Raw genomic sequence first — 12,846 nt, forward strand, 5'->3', positions numbered from 1 at the left:
CTCTGGCTGATTGGATATAGAGATCACAAGCTGAGAGTCATCCGCATAAGAGACCAGGGCAAATCCATGCCTCCTGATGAGTCTGACCAATGGGGTGACATAGACGTTAAACATCAACGGAGATAGCGTCGAACCCTGAGGGATCCCGCATGGCAGATGGAAATTGCCCAATTGCAGACCCTCCCAATGCACGCTCCTTTCCCTTGCCTCCAGGAACGAGGAGAGGAGGGCCAAAGCCATGTCCTCTATTCCCACGTTCCTCAGCCGCTGCACTAACACCGTGTGATTCACAGTGTCAAATGCTGCTGATAGGTCAAGGAGGATGAAGACCGCTCTGTCCCCTCCGTCTACTATTCTTCAAATCTCTTCCGTAGCAGTAATCAGGGCTGATTCGGTGGAATGGCAAGACCAAAAGCCATGCTGCGTGGAGTCCAGCAGATTGTTGGCATCTAGGTAGTTAGTCAACGTCTTATTAATTGACTGCTCCAGAATTTTAGCTATTATGAGTAGGACAGCAATTGGCGATAGTTTTTAGGTTTGGTGGGGTCCAGGAACGTTTTTTTAAGAATTGGCCCGATAACTGCTGTTTTCCAAGCTACCGGATAGTTACTGGATTCCAGAACTTGATTGATAAGGGGTGTAAGGTTATCACAAATCCTCCTAGAGGCCATGTGCATAGTAGCTGGGTGGCAGGGGTTTCTGGTGGACCCGGATGTAATGGAGAGGAGACGTTTTTGTACCTCATCACTAGTAAGTGTCTGAAAGCAGGATAGTCTGCACTGGGTCAGCCCGTCCACACCAAGCAGTTGGCTTTGGTTGTCGGGTGCTCCCCGAGTGTTCAAAAGGTCATCATATATCACTTGCACCTTCTTCTGAAAATATGAGGCTAATTTGTTGCACATGTCCTGATCTGGTTTGAATGTATTTTCTTGCTGTGGTTTGGCCAGCAGTTTAACAGATTTAAAGAGCTCCTTAGCAGAATTTCCAGCTTCCTCAATCTTAGTTGTGAAATATAGCTTTTTAGCGGCAATAATTGCCTCCTTGTACTGTTGGAGGGCTAGATTATGAATTGCTTTCTTTCCTGTACTATAGTCTAGTCCCCAAAGACGCTCGGCTTTCCTACAATTTACTTTTAGGCAATTTTGCTCCGGGCCATACCAAGGTGATGGCATCTTAAATCTCTTTAACACCACCACTTTTTCAGGCGCAACACAGATAGCCGCTGCCATAAGCCAATCGTTAAACTGGGATGCTGCTACGTTATTGTCCTTTGCTAGCGGGTGGGGAGGTGGCCAAGGGCCAATTCTAGGTCCTTACCTTGAACCTTGTTCCACCTTCGAATTTTTACCTGAGATGGCTTGGTTTGAGTGTAGTGAATGGGCAGCATGACCTTAGCATTAAAATGGACGGCCATATGGTCGGACCATGGAAGAGTTAATGTTTTAGTCAGATTAATATCCAAGTTATTGGTGAATCTGCCATCCAGAGTGTGGCCCGCCTGATGGGTGGGTTCGGTTACTAGTTGATTTAAACTAAAAGCTGCTAGATTATCTAAAAGTCTGACTGTATCCGCGTTGCTCATTAATTCCAGGTGATCATTAAAGTACCTAGAATGGTGAGGGAGTGGGGGGTCTGTGTTGGACTCCAGAAGTGTCAGTAATGCCCTAGGCCTAGGCTCTAGGCCCTGGAGGACGATAAATGAGTAGCCCTTGAAAGGTCGAGAGATTGTTGAGTTTTATACAAAAATGTAGTGCTTCAGCTGGTAGAGCTGAGATGGCTTCCACACGCACCTTCAGGTGGTTTCGGTAGATGATGGCTATGCCCCCCCTCTACCTTCATCCCTGTTTTGAGAAATGACTGAATAGCCTGCTGGCAAGGCGATGTTCCAATCCGGACCTGAGGTATTGTCCTTTCAGGTCTCGGTCAAAAAGACCATATTGTTGAATCAAGTCCTCTAGTTGGAATTTGTGTTTTACCACCAAACGAGCGTTAAATAGAAGACACTGAGCATATTGTTCATGTATTGCCTGTGGGAGTTTGACTAGCCTATTAGTGGTGTTATTATTAATTGCTCCCCCGGTGTCTCTTTTCATGCAGGTATTAGTCTTTAGTCCTCCCATTCCTCTCCCTGTGGTGTTTGAGCGCTCGGGACAGTTAACGAGGCAAGGGTTAAGTCGATATAAGCATTTAGGACATCAGGACTCACCTGCGTTCTTGTTTTGAAGGAGCATGTCGGGAGGCATGCATGTACCTCTTTTCAGGGCGAACAGCTGATTTCTACTATACGTTTGGGGCACTAAACGACCAGGGGTTAGGGCGCAGGTCGCGCTCCGGATGCCGACGGGCTCAGATGGGCTTGCCTTAGGCGCGCCTTTGTGCAGACGCTCCAGATTGCTTTAAGTATTGTGGGAAAAAGACTAGACCATCAACCCCAGTGCAATGCGGACCTGCTTTAACATACGGGTACCGCAGGTGTCGAGTAGGAAGGCAGAGTCATTCACACAACTCACAGTTCTAAATAACAATTAAAACTGACTTTTAAAAGGTAATTTAAATTCCCACTGCAAACTCATGTGAGAACATAGTTAATTAAAAATATTTAGCAACAATTTCACGGGCATGTGCAAAGACGCAGTTAGCAGTGATAGTTGTAGCGGCAGTATAGCAGGCTTGATATCCCTCGATTTCCTACACCATACACGCTGCAGTGATGCTCCAGCGTGCTTTAAGTATTGTGGGAAAAAGACTAGACCGACATGTCATGTCTTCGTCATGTCTTTCTTTCTCTAACAGCCCTCATCATCCAATGTTCCCTCCTTAGACCATAGGTCTAATTCTTCAGCAGAGGAAGATCGCTGCATGTCTAGCACTTCTTGCCTGGCATCATGCCAACATTCAGCCTGTGACTTCACCACATACATAGATGTAGTGCTTTGCTGCATTGCAGTCTCACAAGCTGTGTGATCTGCGAAGGCATTGCCTTGTCCTATTTTATCAGTCACTTTCTTATAAGCCCTGCACTTAACAATCGCTATTTTCTTAGGATATGTCAAAGCCGTAAGGAGATTATGCACTAATTCTCCATGCACTATTTGTGTCCCATGTGATGTAAGAAAGCCTCTTTCCTTCCAGAGTAGCCCAAAATCATGAGCCACTCCAAAGGCATACCGGCTATCGGCGTAGATGTTAACAGACAAGTCAGTGCTAAGTTCACACACCCTCGTCAGTGCTATCAACTCAGCTGCCTGAGCTGACTTCTGTGGGATGCGAGCTGTCTTAACTAACGTCTGAAGTGTTGTAATTGCATATGCAGCGGATGTCGTTCCATCTGGTAATTTCAAACAAGACCCACCAACCCACAATTCCCCATCAACACTTGAAAGGGGCGTATCTTGTAGAACAACACAACCCTTTGTCTCTTCCTCAGTAAGGAATATACAGTCATGAGACTCCTGTGACTGGGACTGAGTAGCTGGGAATGGCAATAGAGTAGCCGGATTAAGAGTTGAACATCTTTTCAAGGTGATATGAGGGGCCAAAAGTGTTAATTCATAACCTGTCAAGCGAGCACTAGTTAAATGCTGCGTTTTGGTTTGGTTCAAAAGGGCATCAACTGAATAGGGCACTAACACAAGCAGTGTATGTGACAAAACTATTTCCTCACTCTGACGTATGGACACAGCTCCCGCTGCCACAGAAGAAAAACACCCAGGCAATGCACGAGCAACTGGATCAAGGACAGCTGAAAAATATGCACAAGGACGCTGTTTATCGCCGTGTGTCTGGCTTAAAACCGAGAGCGCACAACCGTCCCTCTCATGTACATAGAGTGTGAAGGCCTTAGTGTAGTCTGGAGTGCCTAATACTGATGCCAAACATAGAACTTGACACAACTGTTGGAAAGCACTCTGGAATTCAGTAGTCCATGGGAGGGACATTGGGGTGTCTTTAGTCAACAGGGCCAACAACGGTTTAACAATGTGAGAAAAGCTTGGGATCCACTGCCTACAGTAAGAAGTAAGGCCAATCAGTGCACGAACATCCTTCTGAGTACGGGGCACAGGTGTGTCTAAAATAGCTTGAATGTGATCTGGTGTGAGTGCATGTCCCTCCTTAGATAGGTGGTGACCTAAATAGGTAAACTGCTGTCTAGAATGTTGCAATTTCTTACTGGAAACCTTGTGATTGTGAGATGCAAGAAAGGGAAGCAATGACAGTGTTCCTTCTTCACACTGTTCAGGGGTATCGCAGCCAACAAGATATCATCACAGAGAACCCAGGGGGTCTATAGGCCACCACTCTGGCTAGCTATCCTTAACTAATTAAAAACAGAACAGTGCAAACGACAGTAAGACCAAATAACTGTCGGAAAAAAGGCCTTTTTTCCGACAGTTATTTGGTCTTACTGTCGTTTGCATTGTTCTGTTTTTAATTAGGGGATATGCCCTTACTTTAAGTTAAAATAGTGGTCTTTTTAGGACACATCACTCTATTTTAACTCACCACTTAGTTATTTCTTTTTGCACTGCTTTGTTATCATTATTTCAGCCATCAATGATTAGCTGTTCTATGGCTGTCCAGAAGTGCTTGTGGACATGATCCAGTCCAAGAAACTACTGAATGGTAATTGGTCTCGATGATCAAGGGACTTACCATATCATTTTCTGGATAACCATATGATATGACTGATCACTAAGTCCATTTGATGGCAAGCCACATACTGGTGGTTTGGATCTTGTCAACCTGCACTGTGTTTATTTGTTCCCACACATTAGTTTCTTTTACTTTTTAGGCTTTCCAGGGTGACTCTGGCACCAACTCATTAGGTGAAGTTAAGGATAGCTAGCCAGAGTGGTGGCCTATAGACCCCCTGGGTTCTCTGTGTTGTTCATATGTCGTATTTGGGGATTTGAACCAGGAGAGGTCTCTAAATAATTTTCCCTACGACCCCCCTTCCTCCGTTTGTTGTTGTAACAAGATATCGTCGACATATTGTATGAGAGCCACCCCTTTTTGCACAGAAAAAGAATCCAGTTGTCTTTTCAATGCTTGGCTATAAATACTAGGACTCTCTGTATACCCTTGTGGAGCTCTATAGAATCTGAATGATTCATTATTCAAAGAGAAGACAAACAAATAACGGCTGTCAGGATGAATAGGTATAGAGAAGAAAGCATTCTTCAAGTTGATCACTCCGAATGTAGTAGCGGTCGGAGGAACCATAGTAAGAAGTGTCTTGATGTCAGAGACTACTGGATATTGGGGCACTACAATCTTGTGAAACTCTAGCAAATCAATGATAAACCTGTATATTTTAGTATCAGTGTCTTTTTTCAAAATTGGAAGAATAGGACTAATACAAACATTGTAAGGGACTTCTTCTAAACACCTACTGCAATCAAATAGTGAACAATACGTATCAGTGCCTGTTGGACTTGGCCTTTTCCCCCAAAATTTTTCGCTTTTGACCCCCTTATCTAGGATGTCTTCCACATGGGATTAAACCTGTATAGGCCATGAGTGGTGTGAGACACCTTGTTGAAAATGTAATGACATATAATAATGTGAGCACTTGTAAATTTCCCCATTATAAAACTGCACCTGACTAAAATGTAATAGGACTGTCTACTCCCTCTGGTGAAGCTGTGACCCTGTGGAAGTGCTGGGTCGTGAGGAGCTGCCTGGAGGAACTGTTGCCCCTTATGAGGTACTGCCTGGTAAGCGCTATTCTGGGGAGGTTGATGCCCCCAGGGAAGTTGTGGCCCCTGAGGAAGCGCTGGACTGGGAGGAGCTGCCCAGGGAGGATTGTGCGCTCGAGGAACTGTGTCTCTTAATCTGCCCCTGGACTGCCTACCAAGCGTTGTGGGGAGAGAAGCGCTGGGGCTGGTGTGGCCCCCGGAATGCTACTGGCCCTGGAAGTGGTGTGGGCAGAGGGAGGAGCAGTGCGCTGTGAATAGCGCCATTCTCCTGAGGAAAATCACGCTGGAGGAGCCTACCCTCGTTTCAGCGCGCTGTCCGCCATATAATTAATTAATTAAGAAGGGAGCCTACCCCGTATTGCCGCCGATATCACCGCCGCAGCCCGAGGAGTGTTGGCGCTGCCTTGCGCTGGTTGTACATAGGGAAATCACCGCCGTGGCCCGGCGCTGTCGTGGGGACCCCCCCACTGCTGGGGGTATCGTTGCGGCGGCCCCCGGTACCAGGAGAGGGCCGCCAGAGCGGAGAAGGGGCCGCGCTAGGCCCTGAGGCCGCAGCAATCGCGTCACGTGACGGGGGCGCCCAGCCGCGTCATCGGCCCGCCCCCGCCAACGCCGCGCAGAGATTGGCTGGCGCCCCGGGCGGCCGGGAAGGCAGGAAGAAGCCAAGTCGGAGCCCCGGGTCCCCGTGAGGTAGGAGGGAGACCCGGGTGAAGCTTCGTTGCGGGGCCCCCGTGCCAAGGAGGGAGCCCCGAGAGAAGCAACCGGAGCGGGAGGACACCCCGCCGGTCTGTGCCCCCACGCGAGGGGCCGGTGAGGTAGGCGGGGCCGGGGCACACTGTCGGTGCCAGCCCCACCTCCTGACCTGAGGCGCCCGGAGTAGAGCGGCTGCGGGGCTCCCGTGAGGTCGAGGGAGCCCCGATTGAAACGCCCAGGCCCCCGTGAGGAGGAGGGGCCGGGTGGCTCCCCCGGAGGGGAAAAAGAGTTCCATTTGCGTGTGCTGCGCCAGGGGGCCTCGAGGCACATTGCCGGTGCCTGCCCCCCTCCGCTTTGCAGCCCCGGGTCCCCACAAGATAAGAGGGGCCTGGGAGAGACGGAAGCAGCGAGAAGGTGCTGCAGGTCCCGCAGGGCTTCAGGTTGGTCAGGGAAGCCCTGCGAGTGAGAATGTTGCACAGCAGGGGCCCCGAGGCACATTGCCGGTGCCTGCCCCCACCGCCAAGGAGGCCCTGGACAGCCCGGTGAGTGTGGGCAACAGCATACGGTGTGGGGGGTGGAGAGGGCAACGGGACACAGGGTCGGTGTCCGCCCCTCCCCTGCCTCTGTTGACTAAGCGGGGCCCAAGTGCCCAGAAACCAAGTAAAGGCTGCTGGTGACTGCTTCAGAGCCCCGGGATACCTGAACTGCCTACAGAAGCCCCTGTTCACCCTAAAAGTCACAGGGAGGGAGGTAGAATGTTGTCGTGGCCCCCAGGGAAAGGGTTGACATGCCTAGCCCAGTGAGAGGTTCATTGAAATGCACCTTTTTGCCTGTTGCCTAATTTTCCCTGAAGTGTCCCACCTATATATGTAGGCCCCGAGGAGGGTTTGCCCTAGGTTGAGGTTCTTGGGCCCAGAGGCAGGCCCCTGTAGGTTCAATGTGATACAGGCCTAGTGGGTAGCTGACTGTGACCTGCCTGTCCTCCCTAGTGAGGGCTGAGCCTTATGCTAAAGCAGGGAGCCTAGCGTACTGCGTCCCCTACCTGGGATTGGGACGTCTGGGGCCTAATGAGGGTTGGCTGTTGTGTACACCCTGAGGTTTGATACCCCTAGTTTGATGGTAGAGAGAGCCTAGTTGATTCCTTACAGTTGTTCCTGGTCTATGAGGAGGGCCCCTACCGGATATTAATGCTGGGCGATGTATGTTCTGCCTAATGTTGGTCAATAGGTTGGCCTGATGTGTTATTCCAGGCCTTGCTTATGTACCAGATTAATGGGCCAGACGGGCTGATTTATTACAGATGTTCCTGTCCATGATGTCCCGTGATGCCTGATGTTTTTCCCTTACAGGGGTTGGGTTGGCGTTATTGTGCATGATATATTTCTATGCTATTATAGAATTTTACAATTACAGCCTTCCCCTAAGGATGAGACTCTGAGTTGGCCCCGTCAGATTGGCCCCAGATCTAATGTCATTTTGATCCCATTCTTTTTCCTTTCAGCATGGACTACTTCCTACGTAAATAATTCCCCCCTTTTATTCACTTGGCTCTGGCGTCAATTGGCGTCCTGTTGTGACACTACTGTTGTGCATTCTTTTGCCTTGTAGGTTGGAAACACTACTAAACTACGTATCTTTTTCCAACTCAAACTGGTGTCCTGCCTCTTTTGTGGTGTGCCTGGTGTGTTGACTGTGGGTACTGCGTGAATGCTTCACAAGTCCTCGAAGTTTGGCCTGCCCGCTTGATGCCATGCTACCCCTTTGAAGATTTGGGTAACCCCTATTTCTTACATTGGTGGCAGCGGTGGGATAGGACTTGTGTTTACGCAGTACCACAGCGGCCACAGGTTACACCACAGGTAGAGCCTTGTGGTGGGGATTATTGTTGGATTGTTTGCTAAATTGCTTCCTCCTGAAAGTGTTTGACAATTGTGTCCCCTGGGTCCACTGTGGGTGTGTCCCGAGAGTCCTCGCCACGATGGGGTTGGTTTATGAGGAGGTGGAACTAATGGAGTACACCGAACAGGAGGTGATAGACTTCCTCCTGGAGAGAGGGATACCCCCAGTAGGAAACATTAGGAGAAAGCTGTTTCTTTATGAGGCCCTCAAGAGGGGGGAGCCCTTGAAGATCGGTGGGGACCTGTCCGATTGCCCCCCTGAGTATTTGAAGGGTGGATTCGGTAGAAGCCAGAGGGAGGGCTCCCAATAAATATCCCTGGAGGGTAATTACCTGGATGGAGAGGAGGAAGAGTTCAACAGGGCAGAGACGCCAGTACTATGGAGGACCCCAGAGATAGGGAGTCTCGCACTGGGTCCAGTCCCCGGGGCACTGCCCCATCCCTTTCCCTGTCCCCAGAAGAGTGGGTAGATAGGAGGGAAGAGAGGGAGCATCAGCTAGTGCTGGAGAAGGTCAGATTTGAGCAGGCCATGGAGTTAGCGCAGCTGAGAATTCAACAGCAGAGGCTAGAGACAGAAATGGTCCTAGCCCAGGAGAGGATGGCGGAGGCGGAGAGGGCCTTCGCCAGAGAGGGATCAGCTCAGGTGGGTAGATTGTCCCCTGAGAGTGGTTTCAAGAGCCTGGATACGCCTGTGAGGGTGGGATCCACTGGTGGCAGCGAGTGTAGGTCCAGTGCAAGGAGTCCCACTCCCGAAGCTCAGGAGACCGTGCCTGATTCCCCGGAAGAGGAGGACGGGTTAGTGTTCAGGGGCAGGGGAAAGCTGTCCCTTCAGTCCTGGGGAGAGTTTGAGGAGGAGTGTTGGACTGTACTGGAGGATTGGGTGGTGAGGAGAGCAGTGGAGGATTGGGAAGGGCTGTGCCATGCCGTTATCCGCGAGCACATGCTGAGGAGTTGTTTCCGAGGACTGCGTCACCATCTGTTGCAGTGCAGGTTCTCAGACCCCAGGGAACTTGCACGGGAGGCAGACCTCTGGGTAAGTGCCAGTGCGTCTGGGAAGGCTGAGGGGAGTGATCCTGAAGGGAGTGAGACGGGGGGCTGTCCCGAGGTGTCATCCAGAGGGAGGGATCCCCTCATGTCAGGAGGACCCGGAGCATCAATAATCAGAGCTCCAGTGGTTCGGGGGTCTGACCAGTCTCAGGGTTTAGATCCTGGACTGGGGGTTCAGGTTCAGGAGTTGCCTGGCCTGGAGGGTGGGGTACCTGTAATACAGGTCCCTACCAATTTGACTCCCAGGGGTACTACTCCAGTCAGGAGGGTGCGGAACTCTGGGAGGGGGTGCAGAGGGAGGAAGGTCTCTTCTTGACACCGGCTCAGCCACAGGGCGCAGACCCCAGGTGGGTGGACCAGTGGCAATTTGGAGAGAGGAGAGTGGTCCAAGAGGATTACAAGCCTGAGGCTAGAGCCTCCCACTCTAGGAAGGAAAAACATCCCACTAGGGAACACCAGTGGGGTGGTTTTGTTGGTGAAGGGAGGGTTGCGAAGAGAACCATTGGGTTCCAGAGTGGAGGAGAAACTGCAGGTGCTCCTGTAGTTGCAGGCCTGCGGCCACCTTTTTCCGCCCCAAGCAGGGAAGCCCATCAAGGCATTGATCGGTCTACCCTGGCTTTTGGCTGGGGGGGAGTTGTGTTGGACTTGGCCTTTTCCCCCCAAATTTTTCGCTTTTGACCCCCTTATCTAGGATGTCTCCCCCATGGGATTAAACCTGTATAGGCCATGAGTGGTGTGAGACACCTTGTTGAAAATGTAATGACATATAATAATGTGAGCATTTGTAAATTTCCCCATTATAAAACTGCACCTGATAAAATGTACTGTGTTTAAAATGGATGCCATGGCCATGGGTTTTGCCACTGGACTGCCATAGGTCAACGGTCTAGATAATATTACCCAGCTACCCCTAGCTTTTGGAGGGAAGCCTGGCACCCAGGGAGCTCAACCCCTCCCCTTGAGCCAGTGTGAACCAGTTTTCCCCAACATTCCGGAAGGTGCTGGCTCTGTGAAGGAGGAGGGTATAAGTAGGGAGAAGTGCCACCAGAAAGTCAGTCAGCGCTGGTACCAAGAAGAGAGGGGACCTGCTGTGAGGTGCTACCGCTACATGAGCCTGTGAGCTGGGCCCTGCACCCCTATAAACCCCCCCCTCTGCTGTCCCCATGGGCCCCTGACAAGGGAGGGCCCCTATCCAGGTCACTGACGCTGTTTGCCCGGGAATTACGCCAGCGCTGCGATGAAGAAGCGCCCAGGAGGTGAGAAATAGGACTGTCTACTCCCTCTGGTGAAGCTGTGACCCTGTGAAAGTGCTGGGTCGTGAGGAGCTGCCTGGAGGAACTGTTGCCCCTTATGAGGTACTGCCTGGTAAGCGCTATTCTGGGGAGGTTGATGCCCCCAGGGAAGTTGTGGCCCCTGAGGAAGCGCTGGACTGGGAGGAGCTGCCCAGGGAGGATTGTGCCCTCGAGGAACTGTGTCTCTTAATCTGCCCCTGGACTGCCTACCAAGCACTGTGGGGAGAGAAGCGCTGGGGCTGGTGTGGCCCCCGGAATGCTACTGGCCCTGGAGGTGGTGTGGGCAGAGGGAGGAGCAGTGCGCTGTGAATAGCGCCATTCTCCTGAGGAAAATCACGCTGGAGGAGCCTACCCTCGTTTCAGCGCGCTGTCCGCCATATAATTAATTAATTTAGAAGGGAGCCTACCCCTTATTGCCGCCGATATCACCGCCGCAGCCCAAGGAGTGTTGGCGCTGCCTTGCGCTGGTTGTACATAGGGAAATCACAGCCGCGGCCCGGCGCTGTCGTGGGGACCCCCCACTGCTGGGGGTATCGTTGCGGCGGCCCCCAGTACCAGGAGAGGGCCGCCAGAGTGGAGAAGGGGCCGCGCTAGGCCCTGAGGCCGCGGCACTCGCGTCACGTGACGGGGGCGCCCAGCCGCGTCATCGGCCCGCCCCCGCCAACGCCGCGCAGAGATTGGCTGCCGCCCCGGGCGGCCGGGAAGGCAGGAAGAAGCCGAGTCGGAGCCCCGGGTCCCCGTGAGGTAGGAGGGGGACCCGGGTGAAGCTTCGTTGCGGGGCCCCCGTGCCAAGGAGGGAGCCCCGAGAGAAGCAACCGGAGCGGGAGGCCACCCCGCCGGTCTGTGACCCCACGCGAGGGGCCGGTGAGGTAGGCGGGGCCGGGGCACACTGTCGGTGCCAGCCCCACCTCCCGACCTGAGGCGCCCGGAGTAGAGCGGCTGCGGGGCTCCCGTGAGGTCGAGGGAGCCCGATTGAACCGCCCAGGCCCCCGTGAGGAGGAGGGGCCGGGTGACTCCCCCGGAGGGGAAAAAGAGTTCCATTTGCATGTGCTGCGCCAGGGGGCCTTGAGGCACATTGCCGGTGCCTGCCCCCCTCCGCTTTGCAGCCCCGGGTCCCCACAAGATAAGAGGGGCCTGGGAGAGACGGAAGCAGCGAGAAGGTGCTGCAGGTCCCGCAGGGCTCCCGGTTGGTCAGGGAAGCCCTGCGAGTGAGAACGCTGCACAGCAGGGGCCCGAGGCACATTGCCGGTGCCTGCCCCCACTGCCAAGGAGGCCCTGGACAGCCCGGTGAGTGTGGGCAACAGCATACGGTGTGGGGGGTGGAGAGGGCAATGGGACACAGGGTCGGTGTCCGCCCCTCCCCTGCCTCTGTTGACTAAGCGGGGCCCAAGTGCCCAGAAACCAAGTAAAGGCTGCTGGTGACTGCTTCCGAGCCCCGGGATACCTGAACTGCCTACAGAAGCCCCTGTTCACCCTAAAAGTCACAGGGAGGCAGGTAGAATGTTGTCGTGGCCCCCAGGGAAAGGGTTGACATGCCTAGCCCAGTGAGAGGTTCATTAAAATGCACCTTTTTGCCTGTTGCCTAATTTTCCCTGAAGTGTCCCACCTATATATGTAGGCCCCGAGGAGGGTTTGCCCTAGGTTGAGGTTCTTAGGCCCAGAGGCAGGCCCCTGTAGGTTCAATGTGATACAGGCCTAGTGGGTAGCTGACTGTTACCTGCCTGTCCTCCCTAGTGAGGGCTGAGCCTTATGCTAAAGCAGGAAGCCTAGCGTACTGTGTCCCCTACCTGGGATTGGGACGTCTGGGGCCTAATGAGGGTTGGCTGTTGTGTACACCCTGAGGTTTGATACCCCTAGTTTGATGGTAGAGGGAGCCTAGTTGATTCCTTACAGTTGTTCCTGGTCTATGAGGAGGGCCCCTACCGGATATTAATGCTGGGCGATGTATGTTCTGCCTAATGTTGGTCAATAGGTTGGCCTGATGTGTTATTCCAGGCCTTGCTTATGTACCAGATTAATGGGCCAGACGGGCTGATTTATTACAGGTGTTCCTGTCCATGATGTACCGTGATGCCTGATGTTTTTCCCTTACAGGGGTTGGGTTGGCGTTATTGTGCATGAAATATTTCTATGCTATTATAGAATTTTACAATTACAGCCTTCCCCTAAGGATGAGACTCTGAGTTGGCCCCGTCAGATTGGCCCCAGATCTAATGT

Source organism: Lissotriton vulgaris, chromosome 10 (assembly GCF_964263255.1).
Source record: "Lissotriton vulgaris chromosome 10, aLisVul1.2, whole genome shotgun sequence".
Classification (NCBI taxonomy): Eukaryota; Metazoa; Chordata; class Amphibia; order Caudata; family Salamandridae; genus Lissotriton; species Lissotriton vulgaris.